Raw genomic sequence first — 21,023 nt, forward strand, 5'->3', positions numbered from 1 at the left:
ATATCAATAGTAAAAGAATAAAAACTGAAAATGTAGGCCCCTTAAAAAATAGTGAGGAAAGAATGGTTGTAGATGACGAGGAAAAAGCTAACATATTAAACACCTTCTTCTCCACGGTATTCACGGTGGAAAATGAAATGCTAGGTGAAATCCCAAGAAACAATGAAAACCCTATATTAAGGGTCACCAATCTAACCCAAGAAGAGGTGCGAAAGCGGCTAAATAAGATTAAAATAGATAAATCTCCGGGTCCGGATGGCATACACCCACGAGTACTAAGAGAACTAAGTAATGTAATAGATAAACCATTATTTCTTATTTTTAGTGACTCTATAGCAACAGGGTCTGTTCCGCAGGACTGGCGCATAGCAAATGTGGTGCCAATATTCAAAAAGGGCTCTAAAAGTGAACCTGGAAATTATAGGCCAGTAAGTCTAACCTCTATTGTTGGTAAAATATTTGAAGGGTTTCTGAGGGATGTTATTCTGGATTATCTCAATGAGAATAACTGTTTAACTCCATATCAGCATGGGTTTATGAGAAATCGCTCCTGTCAAACCAATCTAATCAGTTTTTATGAAGAGGTAAGCTATAGGCTGGACCACGGTGAGTCATTGGACGTGGTATATCTCGATTTTTCCAAAGCGTTTGATACCGTGCCGCACAAGAGGTTGGTACACAAAATGAGAATGCTTGGTCTGGGGGAAAATGTGTGTAAATGGGTTAGTAACTGGCTTAGTGATAGAAAGCAGAGGGTGGTTATAAATGGTATAGCCTCTAACTGGGTCGCTGTGACCAGTGGGGTACCGCAGGGGTCAGTATTGGGACCTGTTCTCTTCAACATATTCATTAATGATCTGGTAGAAGGTTTACACAGTAAAATATCGATATTTGCAGATGATACAAAACTATGTAAAGCAGTTAATACAAGAGAAGATAGTATTCTGCTACAGATGGATCTGGATAAGTTGGAAACTTGGGCTGAAAGGTGGCAGATGAGGTTTAACAATGATAAATGTAAGGTTATACACATGGGAAGAGGGAATCAATATCACCATTACACACTGAACGGGAAACCACTGGGTAAATCTGACAGGGAGAAGGACTTGGGGATCCTAGTTAATGATAAACTTACCTGGAGCAGCCAGTGCCAGGCAGCAGCTGCCAAGGCAAACAGGATCATGGGGTGCATTAAAAGAGGTCTGGATACACATGATGAGAGCATTATACTGCCTCTGTACAAATCCCTAGTTAGACCGCACATGGAGTACTGTGTCCAGTTTTGGGCACCGGTGCTCAGGAAGGATATAATGGAACTAGAGAGAGTACAAAGGAGGGCAACAAAATTAATAAAGGGGATGGGAGAACTACAATACCCAGATAGATTAGCGAAATTAGGATTATTTAGTCTAGAAAAAAGACGACTGAGGGGCGATCTAATAACCATGTATAAGTATATAAGGGGACAATACAAATATCTCGCTGAGGATCTGTTTATACCAAGGAAGGTGACGGGCACAAGGGGGCATTCTTTGCGTCTGGAGGAGAGAAGGTTTTTCCACCAACATAGAAGAGGATTCTTTACTGTTAGGGCAGTGAGAATCTGGAATTGCTTGCCTGAGGAGGTGGTGATGGCGAACTCAGTCGAGGGGTTCAAGAGAGGCCTGGATGTCTTCCTGGAGCAGAACAATATTGTATCATACAATTATTAGGTTCTGTAGAAGGACGTAGATCTGGGGATTTATTATGATGGAATATAGGCTGAACTGGATGGACAAATGTCTTTTTTCGGCCTTACTAACTATGTTACTATGTTACTAATGTTAATATTGCTTCTTTTTATGTTACCGCCTTGTGCTACATTTTCAGGCGTCACAGTTGATCTAATGCACTTTTAGTGCCTTGACGGGTAACATTTGTCATTGTTATATATTAACACTCTTCTTTTTTTCTTCAATCCGATTTGCATTTCCTCCAATTACATTATGTTCTCCTGAAGAGTACAATAAATCCTGGAGTGACTGCACTCCCAGAACGTTTACAACATGGTAGACACCATGAATAAACATGGAGAGAGGGATACTGTATGTACAGTAACTGTCTCACCTAAACTGATGGTGACATACCAGCCGCTCATCCGTTTCTGAGCAGCCAATGTGACAACCAATATGGCTGCACTTCGTTTTGTCACTTTTGCAAAAATTAATGTGACAACTGTGAAAAATGACAATAACTTTGTAAGTAGACCTAACATAAATACCAAACTTACAAGTATAGGCTGGAACGGCACATTACAGTCCTTTTTTCAGGCACAGAGGTGGCTTTCATGTTATAAATTGATCACAGCTACTGGGATTTCAGAATTTCAGATATTTTTAGTTAGTAGTAGGCAATTAAAGGGCATTTCCAGACTTGGGGTTCAAGTCTGCACTCATTCTATGTGACTGCAGACTAGTATAGACTGGCATGGCACTCTACAGTCCTTTTTTCAGGCACAGAGGTCTCTTTCATGTTATAGACTGATCATTGACTTGTGAATCCTCGCAGTGTTCACTGTCAGGATTTTCCATTGCCGAAAGCAGGTAGTCATGCGAATGCAAGTGTGGGAATTGCTTAGAGTGAGTGCAGACTTGAGCCCCAAGCCTCGACAATCCCTTTAAGGTACTTTTAACATTCTTTTGTTAAAGGGAAATACAACCATACTGGTGAACCAGAACATATAATCTGCACACTATAAAACAGCTGTGCCAATTGGAGATGAACGAATAAATTCAAGTGGAATTGAAGTTTACAATTTTGTAAAACTAAAAATGTAAAGACTAGTCCAAAAATATTAAGTCATTTCCTATCCAGCCGCCTGAAGAATGAATGTGTTACTTGTTTTAACCACTCCAGGATTTTAAAACCCTGGAGCAACAAAATACTGAACATGTACACAGCAATTTGTCCATATTTTGCAAGGCATTGTGAGCCTGAAATAAAAAATCTTACAAATAGCCAAAGAGCAGAAACTCCAAATTTTTGAGACGTTTTGAGATCTGGAGGATAATTTGGAGAATCTCTGCATAGATTCTGCTCCAAAACTTCAGCACAAAAGACTGGGTGTGCACATACCCTTAGTGCTGTAGGGATTCACTCTGTCAGGTAGGCACTAGGTAGCGTTCACACAGGCAATTCAGATTGGTCCAAACAGGTGCAGTTTTATTGCTTTCATAAAACTCCAAGTGATTCAAAACCAAAAACAGCCTCTTCTGGTCGCAAAGGTATCACAGCAAATAAAGCGTTCATTTAGTAGGCTTATATGTCAGTGCGGGCTCACCCAAATCGATTACTGTCCTTTCTCACAGAGCACATTTCATACACAGAAGAGACGCAATCCCACCAGTCTCAGAATCACCTTCAGCCCGAGCATCAGCAGCTTCCAGTGCCAAACAGAAGTGTTCAACTTCGGGCACAGCTTACACTGAACAGGCTGCAGCTCACATTTTGGCTGGACACTCACCAGCTTCAGCACACTCTACTCTGCTTCATTCAGCAGAATAACACAGCTAGTGAACACCAGGCCCTGGTTCTTAGTTAGAGCTATCCAGGAGCAAAACCTGCAGTGCTAGGATTTCACCCTGTCCTACCTGGCTTTTCTACAGTGCTTTAATTGCTATGTCCGTTCTGCAGAAACAGAATTTCAAGCAGATATAATAATCATGGTGCTCAGTGTACCGATGTTGTGGCCAAGAGGCTTAATGCACCATTCCACCCACTAGTTTTGCATGTGCCCACCTCATAAAATCATAGAATGTTAGAGTTGGAGGGGACTTCCAGGGTCATCGTGTTTAACCCTCTGCTCAATGCAGGATTCACTAAACCATCTCAGACCGATGTCTGTCCAGCCTCTGTTTGAAGACTTCCATTGAAGGAGAACTCACCGGCTCTCATGGCAGCCTCAAAAAGTTTTTTCTAATATCTAATCTGTATCTTCTCCTTTTTAGTTTCATTCCATTGCTTCCCTTGTTTCCATGTGCAAATGAGAATAATGATGATCCCTCTACACTGTGACATCCTTTCAGATATTTGTAGACAGCTATTAAGCCTCCTCTTAGCCTTCTTTTTTTGAAAGCTAAACATTCCCAGATCTTTTAACCGTTCCTCGTAGGATATACTTTGCAGTCTGCTCACCACCCTGACAGCTCTTATCTCAACTTGCTCCAGTTTTTCAATGTCTTTCTTAAATTTGGTGCCCAGAACTGGACACAGTATTCCAGATGTCGCCAGACCTGGGAACAGTAAATGTGGGAAAAATACTTCACGTGATCTAGACTCTATGCTTCTCTTAATACATCCTAGAACTGTGTTTGCCTTTTTTGCTGCTGCATCACACTGTGGACTCATGTGCAGTCTGTGATCTATTACCCAAGTCTTTTTCACACTTGCTGTTGCTTAGTTCTATTCCTCCCATTCTATAGATGTAATTTTCGTTTTTCTTGCCCAGATGTAGAATCTTCCATTTCTCCCAGTTAAATACCATTCTATCAGTTGCTGCCCATTGTTCAAGCTTGCTCTAGAGCCTTCTAAATAATTTTTCTTCTCTTGCGTTAGCTATCCCTCCTTGTTTTGCATCGTCTGCAACTTTGATTAGTTTACCTTCAGTTTCCGTTTCTAGATCATACAAAATGACCTTCCTCATTAATGATGGACAGTGCTGGCTTGCCTGTGTGAACACTGTCTGCAGGTATATTTCCTTCAATATTATTCTTAATTTTTGATCTGTTCCTGACTTTGAAAAATTCCACTTTTCTATTGGTGTATCAGCTCACTAGATGGTGGAGATCTTAGAATATCGTCTTTGAAGATAATTTTAAAGGTTTCTAATACAGAAATCTGCCGTTCATTTATCATTTCACTGGACATAACCTACGGACATCTTGTTAAATGCTTGACACCCCAGTCTACATCCATTCTCCCATGTTCTGTTCTGCCTGATTTCTATTTTGCTGGTTTAAATGAAGCATTTCATTTACTTTACATTGATTGTAAGTGTTCTGCTTTATCTATTTTCAATCTCCTAAACGCAGTAATTATCTCAGGAACTTCAGCAAGTTCAATTTGTTTCTAATTATGGGAAAACTCATATTCTGTAAGATCAGAATAGACAGATGCTCCGAATTCTGTGAGCGCGCAGCTCTTCGTCTTTGGCAGGGAACGGATATCACTGACTCAGATTTTATTCCTCGTATCTCCATCAATTTTGGACAATTATCAATTTTTTTCTCAACACAAACAGATTAGTGTTAAATCCTACTGTATTTCTTGGATAGACTCCAACCTGAGTCAAAGCTGCTTGAATCTAAAAAAGCATTGGCACCAAGTCATCCCATAAAAAGAAACCGTCAATTTCACCGAAGTACCCACAACAACCACAATTGTCTGTTTCGTCAATCTACATTATTAACGGAATTTTAATTAAAGGCTGTCAACATGTATTTTACATAGAGGATGGAGTCCCAATATCAAAGAAATAAAATGTGTCCCACAATCTGTGGCTTGATGCTATGGTGCACCATGAACGGAAGTCGTGGTTCTCCCACGCCATTTCCCATTGCCCTTTTCGGTAATATTGATGCCCCTTTTGAAACTATGTCCTTGAGTAAATCAGAAAATAAACAATCCAGGCCACCATTCAATCTAATGGGATACATTCCTCAACCAAGAATCTGCAAAAACTCTAGTCCATGCCCTCATCATCTCTCGCCTTGACTACTGCAACCTCCTGCTCTGTGGCCTCCCCTCTAACACTCTCGCACCCCTCCAATCTATTCTAAATTCTGCTGCCCGACTAATCCACCTGTCTCCCCGCTATTCCCCAGCTTCTCCCCTCTGTCAATCCCTTCACTGGCTCCCCATTGCCCAGAGACTCCAGTACAAAACCCTAACCATGACGTACAAAGCCATCCACAACCGGTCTCCTCCATACATCTGTGACCTTGTCTCCTGGTACTTTCCTGCACGCAACCTCCGATCCTCACAAGATCTCCCTTCTCTACTCCCCTGTTATCTCCTCTTCCCACAATCGCATACAGGATTTCTCTCGCATATCACCCCTACTCTGGAACTCTCTACCCCAACATATCAGACTCTCACCTACCATCGAACCTTCAAAAAGAACCTGAAGACCCACCTCTTCCGACAAGCCTATAACCTGCAGTAACCACCGATCAACCAAACCGCTGCACGACCAGCTCTACCCTCGCCTACTGTATCCTCACCCATCCCTTGTAGATTGTGAGCCTTCGCGGGCAGGGTCCTCTCTCCTCCTGTACCAGTTATGACTTGTATTGTTTAAGATTATTATACCTGTTTTTATTATGTATACCCCTCCTTACATGTAAAGCGCCATGGAATAAATGGCCCTATAACAATAAATAATAATAATAATAATAATACTCGGTGGGTGACATATTCTCACCATTTATTTAAAGGGTAACGAGACCAACTCTGATTCCCCTCTCCCCATGGCTGGGGGCCTCTTAGGACACACCACTGTGGAATGTTCAATCTTGCTTGGACTATAGATAGAACAATAATTAAAAGCAGGGGCAGCACTACAATATTAGTGTAATGCACCACCCGGTGCTATACTAATTACATAGCATACCCATTTGAATGCACTTTGGCAGTAATGGTGCTATAATACTGATTACGTTGATACTTTTGGTGAAGAAATCGGCTTTGTTATTCCTCTTTAATCACCATTTGAAGTTTTCTGATAATTAGAGTTCGGTGCACAGGGGCCGGACTGTGCTCTGGGTCTCCTCCTCCCTGTCTGTAATTCCCCGACCCCTCTGGTCTGTGAATGACCGGTCACTACTGAGATGTCAAACAGAGGAGGCCAGGCATTCACAGATCGGAGGGGCAGGTGGAGGGGACAGGGAATCACAGACAGGGAGGAGAAGATCCAGTGCACAGTCCGGCCCCTGTGCACCGAACTCCAGCAGAAAACTTCAAATGGTGATTAAAGAGGAACAACAAAAAGGATTTCTTAACCCCTTCACTCCGCAGCCCTTTTTCGTTTTTGCGTTTCAGCTTTTTGCTCCCCTTCTACCCAGAGCCGTAACTTTATTTTTCCGTCAATATGGCCATGTGAGGGCTTTTTTTTTTGCGGGACAAGTTGTACTTTTGAACAGAACCATTGTTTTTAAGATATCGTATACTGGAAAATGGGGGGGAAAATTCCAAGTGTGGGGAAATTGCAAAACAAGTGCAATTCTTCCACAGTTGTTTTTTTTACCATGTTCACTAAATGCTAAAACTGACCTGCCTTTATGATTCTCCAGGACATTATGAGGTCATAGATACTGAACATATGTAGATTGTTTTTTATTTAAATGGTGAAAAAAAATCCAAAGTTTGTTAAAAAAAAGTAAAATTTCTTCCTTTTTCAAGACCGGTAGCGTCTTCATTTTTCATGATCTGGGGCTGGTTGAGGGCTTATTTTTTGCGCACCGAGCTGCCGTTTTTAATTATACCATGATGGTGTAGATACGATCTTTTGATCACCTGTTATTGCATTTTAATGCAATGTTGCGGCTACCAAAAAAACGTAATTCTGACGTTTTGATTTTTTTTCGCTATGCTGTTTGACGATTGTATTAATTTTTATACTTTGATAGATTGGATGACTCTGAACGTGGCGATACCAAATATGTGTATTTTTTTGTTTAATTGTTTAATTTTGAATGGGGCGAAAGCGGGGTACCGTCATTTGAATTTTTACATTTTATTTTTTTTATATTTTTAAAAAGATTTTTTTTAAATTTTCACTTCCTTCAATAGTCTCCATGGGAGACTAGAAGCTGAGATAACCGGATTGCCTCTGCTACACACAGGCGATGATCAGATCGCCTGTGTGTAGCAGAAATGCTCACTTGTTATGAGCGCCGCTTATAGCAATCTGGCTATGACAACCATAGAGGACTGCTGGAGACCTCTGGTTGTCATGTCACGATCATGTGAAGGGGTCATCGATGGGCAGGATGAATGACGCTCTTCCAGGGCGATCACATTAAATGCCTCTGTCAGAGATTGACAGCGGCACTTAACAGTTCACAGTCACGGGTGGATCACGATTCCACCCGCGGCTGTTAGTGGCACATGTCAGCTATTCAAAACAGCTGACATGTTCCGGGAAAGATGTGGGCTGAGAGCCAGAGCCCACATAAAAAGGAGGGACACGACATGCACCGCACATGTACGGCGCATGTCGTGAAGGGGTAAACTAAAGGTATCGATTTAATCTGTATTACAGCGCCTTTACAGCCATGTATTTGCATTACAAAATTGTACTGACGGGTTCTCTTTAAGTAAAAATGGTTCTAAAAGTTTTTTTTTTATATAACTCTCATTTGTTATTTATTTTACGCCTTTTTTTAGCTAACTTTTCTTCGTCTTGTCTGATTTATCAGGTTGTATTATTTTTTAAAGTCTGGCATTATGGGCGTGATTTGTGATAAACCAGATATTTTTACCTAATTTATCATTTTGACGTGTCACAAAATTTTTGTCCAGTTGTACTCCAGTACTCTACTGGAATGCAAAATCTGGCTACTTTTAATCTTTGCGTATTTGAAAACTAATGTGCGACACTTTAATGCTTATTGGTAAAATCATGAAACATTTTACTCTAGGCAGCTATATAATTGTAGCCACCAGCACACAGGCTACAATTAATCTGTTTGCTGCCATCGTTACCGAAAAAATGGTTTTCTTAGCGAGGCCTTAAAAGAGTTGTCCTGTACTTAGACAACCCATTCTCGATCCCTATGTTTCCCCCAGTAATATAATAACACTTTTACTCACCTCCGGTGCTGGCGTCGTTTCAGCCGTGCGAGCACTGGTTCTCCCGTGGATCCTGTGACATTATGTCATGTGATCACTGCAGCCAATCAGCGCTGGCTTCACTGTCCTCTCCTTCAGACAAAGTAGACATCCAGAGGAAGTCAGGGCTGCGGCAGCTTTCTAATTTCCTCCCAAGGTCAACTATGATCCTAGGAAAGGAGAGTGAAGCAGCCGGTTATTGGCTGCAGGGATTGTGTGACATAACAATGTCAGGCGAGCCCTGGGAGAGCCAGTGCTGACACCACTGGAATGGTGCTGGCCCCGCAGTGATGATAAGTGTTATTATTTTACTGGGAGAAACAGTGATTGTGAAGCGGTTGTCTGAGTAGTGGACAACCCCTTCAAATATAGTACCTACCCCAAGACCTCCAAAAAAGAACAGGAGGGTCAAAATACCCAACAAATCTAATATATGGAAGACCTGTTCCAGCACCGTTCTAAACACAACTATAAGCAGTGCCAAAGCCCTGATATGCCCCATGGGTCATCTAAAAAATGTACTGAATTTCTTGACAACCAATAAGAGATTGACATTAATCTTTAACTCTTATTGAGCCTCACCACTGTCATGTAATAATATATGTGCCAGGGCATCACACAAAGTCCCAATTTTCATGTAAATGAGCTTTTCAATCTTGATAAATGCCCTTATTAATGTGAGATCTGGACAGAATAGATCTTGACTGCCGAAGCCAACAGACCTTTATGGAGACAGATGGGGACATAACAATTTATTTGCCCTATGGTAAAGCTTTAATAAACAGTGGAGCACGGAGATAAGGCAAAGAAAAACTTATAATGAGTTTCCAGTCTGTTGGCCACAATGTTAATCTCACCTCAGTCCCAAATTCACACTTCTAAGAAAAGTCACCGAACATATACAACACTAGATGTTATATAGCGGAGGCAGCCGGGAGAATGGGTAGCCGGAGTGCGTTGCCTTCTAGGGCACAATTGTGGAATGGGGGACAATCAGCAATTGAAAGAAAAAATCTGGACCCTGCTAATAATATTGTAGGGTGCAATGAATGCATTAATTTAGTGCATTGGTGAAAAGTATCTTGTAACATGGTAAGAAATTCACTACAACTTATGAACTTAGAACTTGCAAGTGCTGCGCTAGGAAACCTGCCACTGCTGATAATCTGCAGAGGTGTCCGGTAACTTAGGTAATTAGCAGCAAACTAAAAAATGTAAACACAACTTCTTTGTTCTTGAGAACAGAGAGAATTATTATTATTACTAGATGGTGGCCCGATTCTAACGCATCGGGTATTCTAGAATATGCATGTCCATGTAGTATATTGCCCAGCCACGTAGTATATTGCCCGGTCACGCAGTATATTGCCCGGCCACGTAGTATATTGCCCAGTGACGTAGTATACAGCACAGAGCCACGTAGTATATTGCCCAGCCACATAGTATATTGCCCAGCCACGTAGTATATTGCCAGTGACGTAGTATATTGCCCAGCCACGTAGTATATTGCCCAGCCACGTAGTATATTGCCCAGTCACGTAGTATATTGCCCAGTGACGTAGTATATTGCCCAGTGACGTAGTATATTGCCCAGCCACGTAGTATATTGCCCAGTCACGTAGTATATTGCCCAGTGACGTAGTATATTGCCCAGCCACGTAGTATATTGCCCAGTCACGTAGTATATTGCCCAGTCACGTAGTATATTGCCCAGTCACGTAGTATATTGCCCAGTCACGTAATATATTACCCAGTCACGTAGTATATTGCCCAGTGACGTAGTATATTGCCCGGCCACGTAGTATATTGCCCTGCCACGTAGTATATTGCCCAGCCACATAGTATATTGCCCAGCGACGTAGTATATTGCCCAGCCACGTAGTATATTGCCCAGCCACGTAGTATATTGCCCAGTCACGTAGTATATTGCCCAGCGACGTAGTATATTGCCCAGCCACGTAGTATATTGCCCAGTGACGTAGTATATTGCCCAGCCACGTAGTATATTGCCCAGTCACGTAATATATTGCCCAGTCACGTAGTATATTGCCCAGTGACGTAGTATATTGCCCAGTGACGTAGTATATTGCCCGGCCACGTAGTATATTGCCCTGCCACGTAGTATATTGCCCAGCCACATAGTATATTGCCCAGCTACGTAGTATATTGCCCAGTGACGTAGTATATTGCCCAGCCACGTAGTATATTGCCCAGCCACGTAGTATATTGCCCAGTCACGTAGTATATTGCCCAGTGACGTAGTATATTGCCCAGCCACGTAGTATATTGCCCAGTCACGTAGTATATTGCCCAGTGACGTAGTATATTGCCCAGCCACGTAGTATATTGCCCAGTCACGTAATATATTACCCAGTCACGTAGTATATTGCCCAGTGACGTAGTATATTGCCCAGTGACGTAGTATATTGCCCGGCCACGTAGTATATTGCCCTGCCACGTAGTATATTGCCCAGCCACGTAGTATATTGCCCAGCTACGTAGTATATTGCCCAGTGACGTAGTATATTGCCCAGCCACGTAGTATATTGCCCAGCCACGTAGTATATTGCCCAGTCACGTAGTATATTGCCCAGTGACGTAGTATATTGCCCAGCCACGTAGTATATTGCCCAGTCACGTAATATATTGCCCAGTCACGTAGTATATTGCCCAGTGACGTAGTATATTGCCCAGTGACGTAGTATATTGCCCAACCACGTAGTATATTGCCCAGTCACGTAATATATTGCCCAGTGATGTAGTATATTGCCCAGTGACATAGTATACTTCCCAGTGACGTAGTATACAGCACAGAGCCACGTAGTATATTGCCCAGCCACATAGTATATTGCCCAGCTACGTAGTATATTGCCAGTGACGTAGTATATTGCCCAGCCACGTAGTATATTGCCCAGCCACGTAGTATATTGCCCAGTCACGTAGTATATTGCCCAGTGACGTAGTATATTGCCCAGTGACGTAGTATATTGCCCAGCCACGTAGTATATTGCCCAGTCACGTAGTATATTGCCCAGCCACGTAGTATATTGCCCAGCCACGTAGTATATTGCCCAGTCACGTAGTATATTGCCCAGTGACGTAGTATATTGCCCAGCCACGTAGTATATTGCCCAGTCACGTAGTATATTGCCCAGTCACGTAGTATATTGCCCAGTCACGTAATATATTACCCAGTCACGTAGTATATTGCCCAGTGACGTAGTATATTGCCCGGCCACGTAGTATATTGCCCAGCCACGTAGTATATTGCCCAGCCACGTAGTATATTGCCCAGTCACATAGTATATTGCCCAGTCACGTAGTATGTTCACCAGTCACGTAGTATATTGCCCAGTCACGTAGTATATTGCCCAGCCACGTAGTATATTGCCCAGCCACGTAGTATATTGCCCAGTCACGTAGTATATTGCACAGCGACAGTATACAGCACAGAGCCATGTAGTATACAGACTTAAAATAAAAAATAAACACATACTCACCCTCCGTTGAAGTCCTGGCCCTGTGTGCGGTGCACGCGGCAGTTTCCGGTCCCAGGGTTGATATGGGCGCAGGACCTGTGATGACGATGCGGTCACATGACCGTGACGTCATGGCAGGTACTTGTCGCATACCATCCTTGCCACCGGAACCTGCCGCTTGCATGTAGCGATAACCGGAGCGTCGCGAGGAGCGGGAAGGGAAGGGAAAGGCACCGGAATGTGAGTATATGATGATTTTTTATTTTTTAATTATTTTTAACATTAGATCTTTTTACTATTGAGGCTGCATAGGCAGCCTCAATAGTAAAAAAGTTGGTCACACAGGGTTAATAGCAGCATTAATGGAATGCGTTACACCGTGGCATAACGCGGTCCATTAGCACTGCCATTAACCCTGTGTGAGCGCTAACTGGAGGGGAGTATGGAGCGGGCACTGACTGTGGGGAGGAAGGAGCGGCCATGTTGCCGCCGAACTGGGCCCGTCGCTGACTGGTCGTGGCAATGGTCGTGGGCGTTTTGCCACGACCAATCAGCGACTTGGATTCCATGACAGACAGAGGCCGCGACCAATGAATATCCATGACAGAAAGAAAGTCAGCAGGACAGAAAGACGGAAGTGACCCTTAGACTATTATATAGTAGATTATTATAGCGCCATTTAATCCAGAAGATTTATAACAATTTAAAAAAATTGCAAAGTTGCTTCTTTTTTTCGTGCATTTTGCAATCGTAGCTATTTAAGATGACACAACCATTGTACCCTCCATCCCACCCTTTACTTCTATCTCGCCGTCCTGCTACGAGATGACCACGGAACACAATTAGCACTAAATATATGCAGTGATGGAAGCTGCTACCTTCTTTCTGCTCTGATCCTCATCAGGGTCATCGCTTTTTGACATTTTGGACCTTTTTGAACTATTATCGTTTTTATAAAATTCTTTACATCCCAAGCAGATCCTCCAGTGATGGTTCACAATGAAAGTCAGCTTTATGGTGCTTTTATTTCCGCTTTCTCTGCGTGTCATTAGCGCAGGTCATATCTATGTATCATCAACCAAGCCGGTATCCAAAGTATCCATTTCCTTTTGGGTTGGCTAATGAGCCGAGAAATGTTTTTTTTCGTTCCTGACTTTAACCAAACTTTTTCTTGAACTCCATATTATCAAAGAGCGTGTAACAATGTGAGGTAGAGCCTGTGGATCTAAATATTGTATTAAACCTCACGTACGTTAAATGTCAGTTTACCCGGTTAGGTCGCGATTCTTTAGCTCGGAACAAAATCCGAAATGATAAAATATTCACAAATTCAACGCTTTTGAAATTTGTCAGCAGGGAGCTTGGGCCTTAAGCAGATCAGTCAAGAGATTGAAGGTCAGAGCCCCCCACCTCCACGCGCGTCCGCTCTATTCATCCAATATGTTTGTAATTGTCTCAGCGGAGACATTCTAGACTGCAACTTTCAGGAACGGTAATGCCATCTATCTCTGTTTGTGTCCCCACGGCCGCTGTGACTGCATGGCCAATTCTATTACTATAATGGCGCATTAATAAACGCACTTGAGGCATAGCGGTATCTGAAATGTACAGTATTGAAGCATCCCATTGGGAATGAATTATAGAAGGATGTATGTTGTGTGTAATGTAAAACCATTTGTGTCATGCACTGTGCCGAATGCACTTACTTTTGATACATTTAATACTATTATTATGACATACAGAGTAGTGATGCACGAGTGTGCTCAGATAAGGTGTTACCCAAGCAAGCTCGTGTCCTAATCAAGTATTTTTGTCCTGCTTGAGAAAAATTCTTGAGTCGCGGCGTCATGTCTCACAGCTGTTGGACAGCCGCAACACATGCAAGGATTGTCTAACAAATTGGTACAAATTTGTTACGTACTTACCTGGTGAGTTAGACTCTTGAAGCCACAGTTCAGGGTGGTCAACACGGATCAAAGGTGATGGTGGAAATGACTTGGAACAGCAAGGATAAGGGCAGCAGCGTATGTTGGACGCCAGGGAGTCAAGTGGCGCAGGGAACACCAGAAACCTCAGGAAAGGAAGATGTAGCAATTCAGGACTTGCAACAGTGTATTAGTGTGAACAAGTCCAGAGAGGAGTTTGTTATGTTTATAGCAGTCAAAGGGTTGATCAGAAAATAAATTGATAGCCGCTGAACTGTGACATCACTTTTGAGGGACAGGACTGGACTTTGCTTTTCTTGCTAGCTAGGTGTGAAGATTGTATCTTAATTAACTAGACGACTATTTTTAGGAAACCAAAAAGAATAGGCTGTTATCTGTACTGTTGCTCGTGTAAAGGCCCCTTCACATTTAGCGACGCTGCAGCGATACCGACAACGATCCGAATCGCTGCAGCGTCGCTGTTTGGTCGCTGGAGAGCTGTCACACAGACCGCTCTCCAGCGACCAACGATGCCGGTAACCAGGGTAAACATCGGGTAACTAAGCGCAGGGCCGCGCTTAGTAACCCGATGTTTACCCTGGTTACCATGCTAAAAGTAAAAAAAAACAAACACTAGATACTTACCTACCGCTGTCTGTCCTCCAGCGCTGCGCTCTGCTTCTCTGCTCTCCTCTTGTACTGTCTGGGAGCCGGAAAGCAGAGCGGTGACGTCACCGCTCTGCTTTCCGGCTCACAGCCAGTACAGGAGGAGAGCAGAGCACAGCGCTGGAGGACAGACGGCTGTAGGTAAGTATCTAGTGTTTGTTTTTTTTTACTTTTAGCATGGTAACCAGGGTAAACATCGGGTTACTAAGCGCGGCCCTGCGCTTAGTTACCCGATGTTTACCCTGGTTACCAGTGAAGACATCGCTGGATCGGTGTCACACACGCCGATCCAGCGATGTCTCCAGGGAGTCCAGCGACGAAATAAAGTTCTGGACTTTATTCAGCGACCAACGATCTCCCAGCAGGGGCCTGATCGTTGGTCGCTGTCACACATAACGATTTCATTAACGATATCGTTGCTACGTCACAAATAGCAACGATATCGTTAACAATATCGTTATGTGTGAAGGTACCTTAAGCCTGTAATATTGACTTGTAAGCTGATATTTCATATAACATAGTGTGCTCTTATCTTTAATGACTTCGATGTTTGCTGATATGCTAATTATGCACTGTGTTATGGAGCCAGTTTGTTGACTATGCAAATAGATTAAATTATCAAGTAATGCTACTTGATCTCATCACCATTCTTCCCCTTATCTGTGATGCCGGACTGAAGGACACTTGTTAAATCTAAAAATAGGTTATATGCCTCTGTATAAAGAGACTCAGAATTAAACTGTAGGAGAGATCAGCGCAATAGGGTCTTATCCGATGCTCACAAATTTCATTCAGTTCAAATTGCACTAGCCTGATAGATCTATTGGTAAGACATATAGATCTCAATGAGGATTCCAGCTGCAGCAGATCCACGGGTCCGCAAGAGACCGTATCAGATTTTTGTCTGTGTACACTTATGGTTGTGTCCTGAGGAACCTTGAAATGCGTTGAATTAAACCACTTTTTGTCTATTTGAACTCCTTGACTTTATATCATTATGGGAGGCACGGACTATATCCACAAGATCCTTTATCTTGTCATAAAGAGACTCAGAGACAGGGAGACAGAGAGAGAGAGACAGCCAGAGATTCTGCCAAGACATTCATATATCCAAAGGACCAGAGACAGGGCAGCAGCCAATTTACATCATGGCTCCATCACGAGGGACACGGATATATCATTCTACAGGAAATAACCTAGGAGTTTTCATCCTCAGTTGGAAGAATACAGATCTGCTCCATTGACCAGCGCTGAACATGGGTACGTTTGAGAAGCCAGGTTGTGAATCTCGGGTTAATTGGCTTTGTACCTCAATGGCCTGTTATCTTCCTATGCTTGTCGTTACCGCCTCTCTGTGTGCGTGCCACAGGTGGAGTAACCGAACCTGGAAGATGAAGCCAGGTTGTCACATCCTCTTTGTGTGCATGCCACAAGTGGGATAGCTCTGGAAGCTCTGAAGCAACATCTGCCATTATCCCGGCGAGTCAGCAGAAGGGTGAGACTTTGTAATGTGCACCATCTTGGGGAATTTTGCTGGGACTGTTCTACATGTTATCTGCCTGTTTTGTGGTTCTATAAAGTATTGCCGCAGTGTTTTACCTTCACCCTGTGTTGTCTGAGTAGAGTTATGCCCAAATTAAAGGGAGAGCGGGCATTCGGCGGCATGATCCCTGATCCATGTGGTTTCAGCTAGCAGACCGGGGCGCTTGTCGTCCCCCATGCCTTCACACCAGGTTATCTCCTTACAACATGCACTAACAGTGCGCTCTCTTGCCGTCTCATCACTTCTCATGAGTGCCAGCGAGGGAGCGCACTGTCACTGTGCATTAAAATGAATACTACACAGTGACAAGATCACATCGGAATTAACAACCGACACATGCAAAGTAGAGCGGGGGCTATCCCAGCCCCTGAAACAGATGACGCTTCGTTACAAGGTGGGGCAGAATCTGCGGCAGTGACCAAAGCCTCTTCCCCAGATGACATCTCGTTTGAATATTACAGCATGCATTGTTGATTCTCAAATGAAATGTGATCAAACATAAAATTGCTAAAAAAAAAAAATAAAGGTGCTAGATAAAGTAGAGAAGACAATTAACTAATAACAATTAGATTATTACATTAAATACAGAAACATTTAGGATAAAATCAGTGTTAATTTTGGATCTCCTCACATTAATCACTAAACAGTTAAAACCTCCAGCAATTAGCTATAGGCTATAGAAAAATTCAGCTGCAAATGTAACATTTTCTTGCAGCGCCACCACAGGGGGATTAAAGCATTGCATGGTCCTGATGTAAATTAATAGGCTTTTCATGCAATGTACAGACACGATTGGTCCCACGGAATAAGAGATGATTTTTGTAGTTGCATTTTCACTCTGGCTAAACCAAGAGGAAATGAAATTGTAGACCCCTAGAGAATCCCTTAATTGGGAATTTAAGATGCATTTTCTAAACTAGACAACCCCTTTATGATCCAGAATGACTGGCTCTTTATGCACGATACTTAAACATAATAATTACATTATTAATTCCATTAGTTCTTTGCATTATTGGAATGATCCAAGCTATATACGTGTAATACCAGGTAGATGAAGTCACCCTTAGCCTATTGGGAGTTGACCCGGCGGCCGGTGGTACACAGGTTTGTATTATGTGTGTCTGGTGTATTTCATTACCTGGGTGACAGCTGGTTTGAACGCGGAGGAGCATAACATTCAATTAGAACCGGATTTTACAATCAGAACGCAGAAATGACAAGCGACGTCAATTCAGAGATAAGCGGCTCTTGTTTTGCATCCCTTTACAAATTAATCATTTGCATTTCAATAGCATCACTCTTCGTTAATCACAGATCACCCTGCGGAAAAACGCACACATTTTATCTGATTGAATCAAAACAGTCTGCTCTTCCAATTATAATGGTAGGAATGACACATTATCAAATCCCTTTCAAAGAACTATAGCAAGAAAAGTTTAATTGTTTCTTAAGGTTGGCTAAAAATGTAATTATTCGCCATTGTATTTTATCGCATCGTTCACACGATTGAAATGAAACGTCAATCTCAAACTATCTGAATCAAGAGGAAGATTAAATGACCGCACTACACAATATTACAGCACCGGCTGCCTTTTACTATAGGTGAACTAAAAGGCTAAGAAAAAAAATCTTCATTGATATTCATTATTTATTAAAATCTTAACAAAAATAGTAAATAAAACACATATAAAAAAGGCAAGTACAGATACAGAAAATGGTGGGTATTCCTGGATTATACATGTTACAAAAATGCAATGGTGAGGGGGTAGAATATAGGATATATATATCTCTGATATATAGGGGAAATTATGTTACATATATGTATTTAAGAATATGATAGAAATACATAATAAATAATAGTATCACAGTCTGACACTTCATAAGATGACATTATAGTAAACTATATAAAATATATATGTCAAAATTAACAGGCTACATCACAAAAACATACCGTATATACTCGAGTATAAGCCGACCCGAGTATAAGCCGACCCCCCTAATTTTGCCACAAAAAACTGGGAAAACTTATTGACTCGAGTATAAGCCTAGGGTGGAAATGCAGCATTTACCGGTGAATTTCAAAAATAAAAATAGATCATTATTTCCCCATAGCTGTGCCATATAGTGCTCTGCGCCGTTCATATTTCCCCATAGGTGTGAACCATATAGTGCTCTGCACCGTTCATTGTGCCCCCTAGCTGTGCCATATACGGTGCTCTGCACCGTTCACTGTGCCCCATAGCTGTGCCATATACGGTGCTCTGCACCGTTCACTGTGCCCCATACATAGCTGTGCTGTGCCTTATACGGTGCTCTGCACCGTTCACTGTGCCCCATAGCTGTGCTGTGCCATATACGGTGCTCTGCACCGTTCACTGTGCCCCATACATAGCTGTGCTGTGCCTTATACGGTGCTCTGCACCGTTCACTGTGCCCCATAGCTGTGCTGTGCCTTATACGGTGCTCTGCACCGTTCACTGTGCCCCATAGCTGTGCTGTGCCATATACGGTGCTCTGCACCGTTCACTGTGCCCCATAGCTGTGCTGTGCCATATACGGTGCTCTGCACCGTTCACTGTGCCCCATAGCTGTGCTGTGCCATATACGGTGCTCTGCACCGTTCACTGTGCCCCATAGCTGTGCTGTGCCATATACGGTGCTCTGCACCGTTCACTGTGCCCCATAGCTGTGCTGTGCCATATACGGTGCTCTGCACCGTTCACTGTGCCCCATAGCTGTGCTGTGCCATATACGGTGCTCTGCACCGTTCACTGTGCCCCATAGATGTTCCACATAAATTTGTGCCGCCGCTGCCGCAATAAAGAAAAAAAAACACATACTCACCTCCCTTGATTGCAGCTCCCGGCGTCTCGTTCCGGCGCCTCCATCTTCCCGGCGTCTCTGCTCTGACTGATCAGGCAGAGGGCGCCGCGCACACTATATGCGTCATCGCGCCCCCTGCCTGAACAGTCAGAGAGCAGAGACGCCGGGAAGATGGAGGCGCCGGCCGGGAAGATGGATCGGCGCCCGGCGGCTGGAACGAGGACAGGTGAATATGCTATACTCACCTAGTCCTGGCGATCCTCGCGCTGTCCCCTCCTGTCTTCGGTGCCGCAGCTTCTTTCTCTATCAGCGGTCACCGGCACCGCCGATTAGAGAAATGAATAAGCGGCTCCGCCCCTATGGGAGGTGGAGCCGCTTATTCATTTCTGTAATGAGCGGTCCCACGTGACCGCTGAAGAGAGGAAGAAACTGCAGCGCCGAAGCCCGTGGGAGGGCAGGGACAGCGCGAGGATCGCTGGGACTAGGTAAGTATACCCCAGCGCCCTCAGCCCCTCACCCGCCGACCCCACCGCTACCGTGACTCGAGTATAAGCCGAGGGGGGCACTTTCAGCCCTAAAATTTGGGCTGAAAATCTCGGCTTATACTCGAGTATATACGGTAATTATATTTGTAATCCTCTATACCAATAACTAACTATACAGGTGGTAGCATATTAAAAATTAGTTAACAGTAAAGCGAGTAATGCAAAAAATACTCCATATAGTATTAACAAGCTATGATATATATGCAGTGACTTGGAAAAGTATTCACCCCCTTGGCTTTTTACCTATTTTGTTACTTTACAACTTGTGTTTAAATATTTTTATAATCCAATTTGTGTGTGATATCTCAGCACTAAATAGTCTAAGTTGGTGAAGTGAAATGAGAAAATGTATTCACCGCTTTTTGCTATGAAAACCAAAAAAATTTGTTGTGCAAGCAATTACTTTCATAAGTCCCATGCTTAGTGATAGGACGTCCCCTGTGTGCAATATAATGTCACATCTCTATCTGTATATACACTTTACCTTTACTGAAAAGCCACAGAGGCTGTAACACCATTAACAAGAGGCACCACTAACTAAACACCATGAAGACCAAGGAGATCTCCAAACACCATGAAGACCAAGGAGATCTCCAAACACCATGAAGACCAAGGAGATCTCCAAACACCATGAAGACCAAGGAGATCTCTAAACACCATGAAGACCAAGGAGATCTCCAAACACCATGAAGACCAAGGAGATCCCCAAACAGCATGAAGACCAAGGAGATATCCAAGCACCATGAAGACCAAGTAGATCTCTAAACACCATGAAGACCATGGAGATCTCCAAGCACCATGAAGAACAAGGAGATCTCCAAGCACCATGAAGACCAAGGAGATCTCCAAACACCATGAAGACCAAGCAGATCTCCAAACACCATGAAGACCAAGGAGATCTCCAAACACCATGAAGACCAAGGAGATCTCCAAGCACCATGAAGACCAAGGAGATCTCCAAACAAGTCAGGGACAAAGTTGTTGAGAAGAACAAGTCTGGGTTGTGTTATAATAAAAAATCCCACTCTCTGATGATCCCCTGGAGAACCATCAAATCCATTATCATCAAATGGAAAGAACATGGTACCACAACAAACTTGCCAAGAGAGGGAAGACCACCAAAACTATCAGCCCGGGCAAGGAGGGAATAGGTCAGAGAGGCAGCACAGAGACC

At 43.1% G+C, this 21,023-nt stretch overlaps 1 long non-coding RNA gene across 2 annotated transcripts in view; it reads right to left on the reverse strand.

The window, feature by feature from the left end:
• The window catches only part of LOC138647612 (uncharacterized), a 78,202-nt gene that overhangs the window by 36,492 nt on the left and 20,687 nt on the right, over positions 1-21,023 (reverse strand). For both annotated transcript variants that reach the window (XR_011315009.1, XR_011315010.1), the window contains exon 3: positions 17,620-17,801. This is a non-coding gene — a long non-coding RNA (uncharacterized lncRNA). The remainder of the gene's footprint in view (positions 1-17,619; positions 17,802-21,023) is intronic.

This window comes from Ranitomeya imitator, chromosome 8 (genome assembly GCF_032444005.1).
Source record: "Ranitomeya imitator isolate aRanImi1 chromosome 8, aRanImi1.pri, whole genome shotgun sequence".
NCBI classification, from domain to species: Eukaryota; Metazoa; Chordata; class Amphibia; order Anura; family Dendrobatidae; genus Ranitomeya; species Ranitomeya imitator.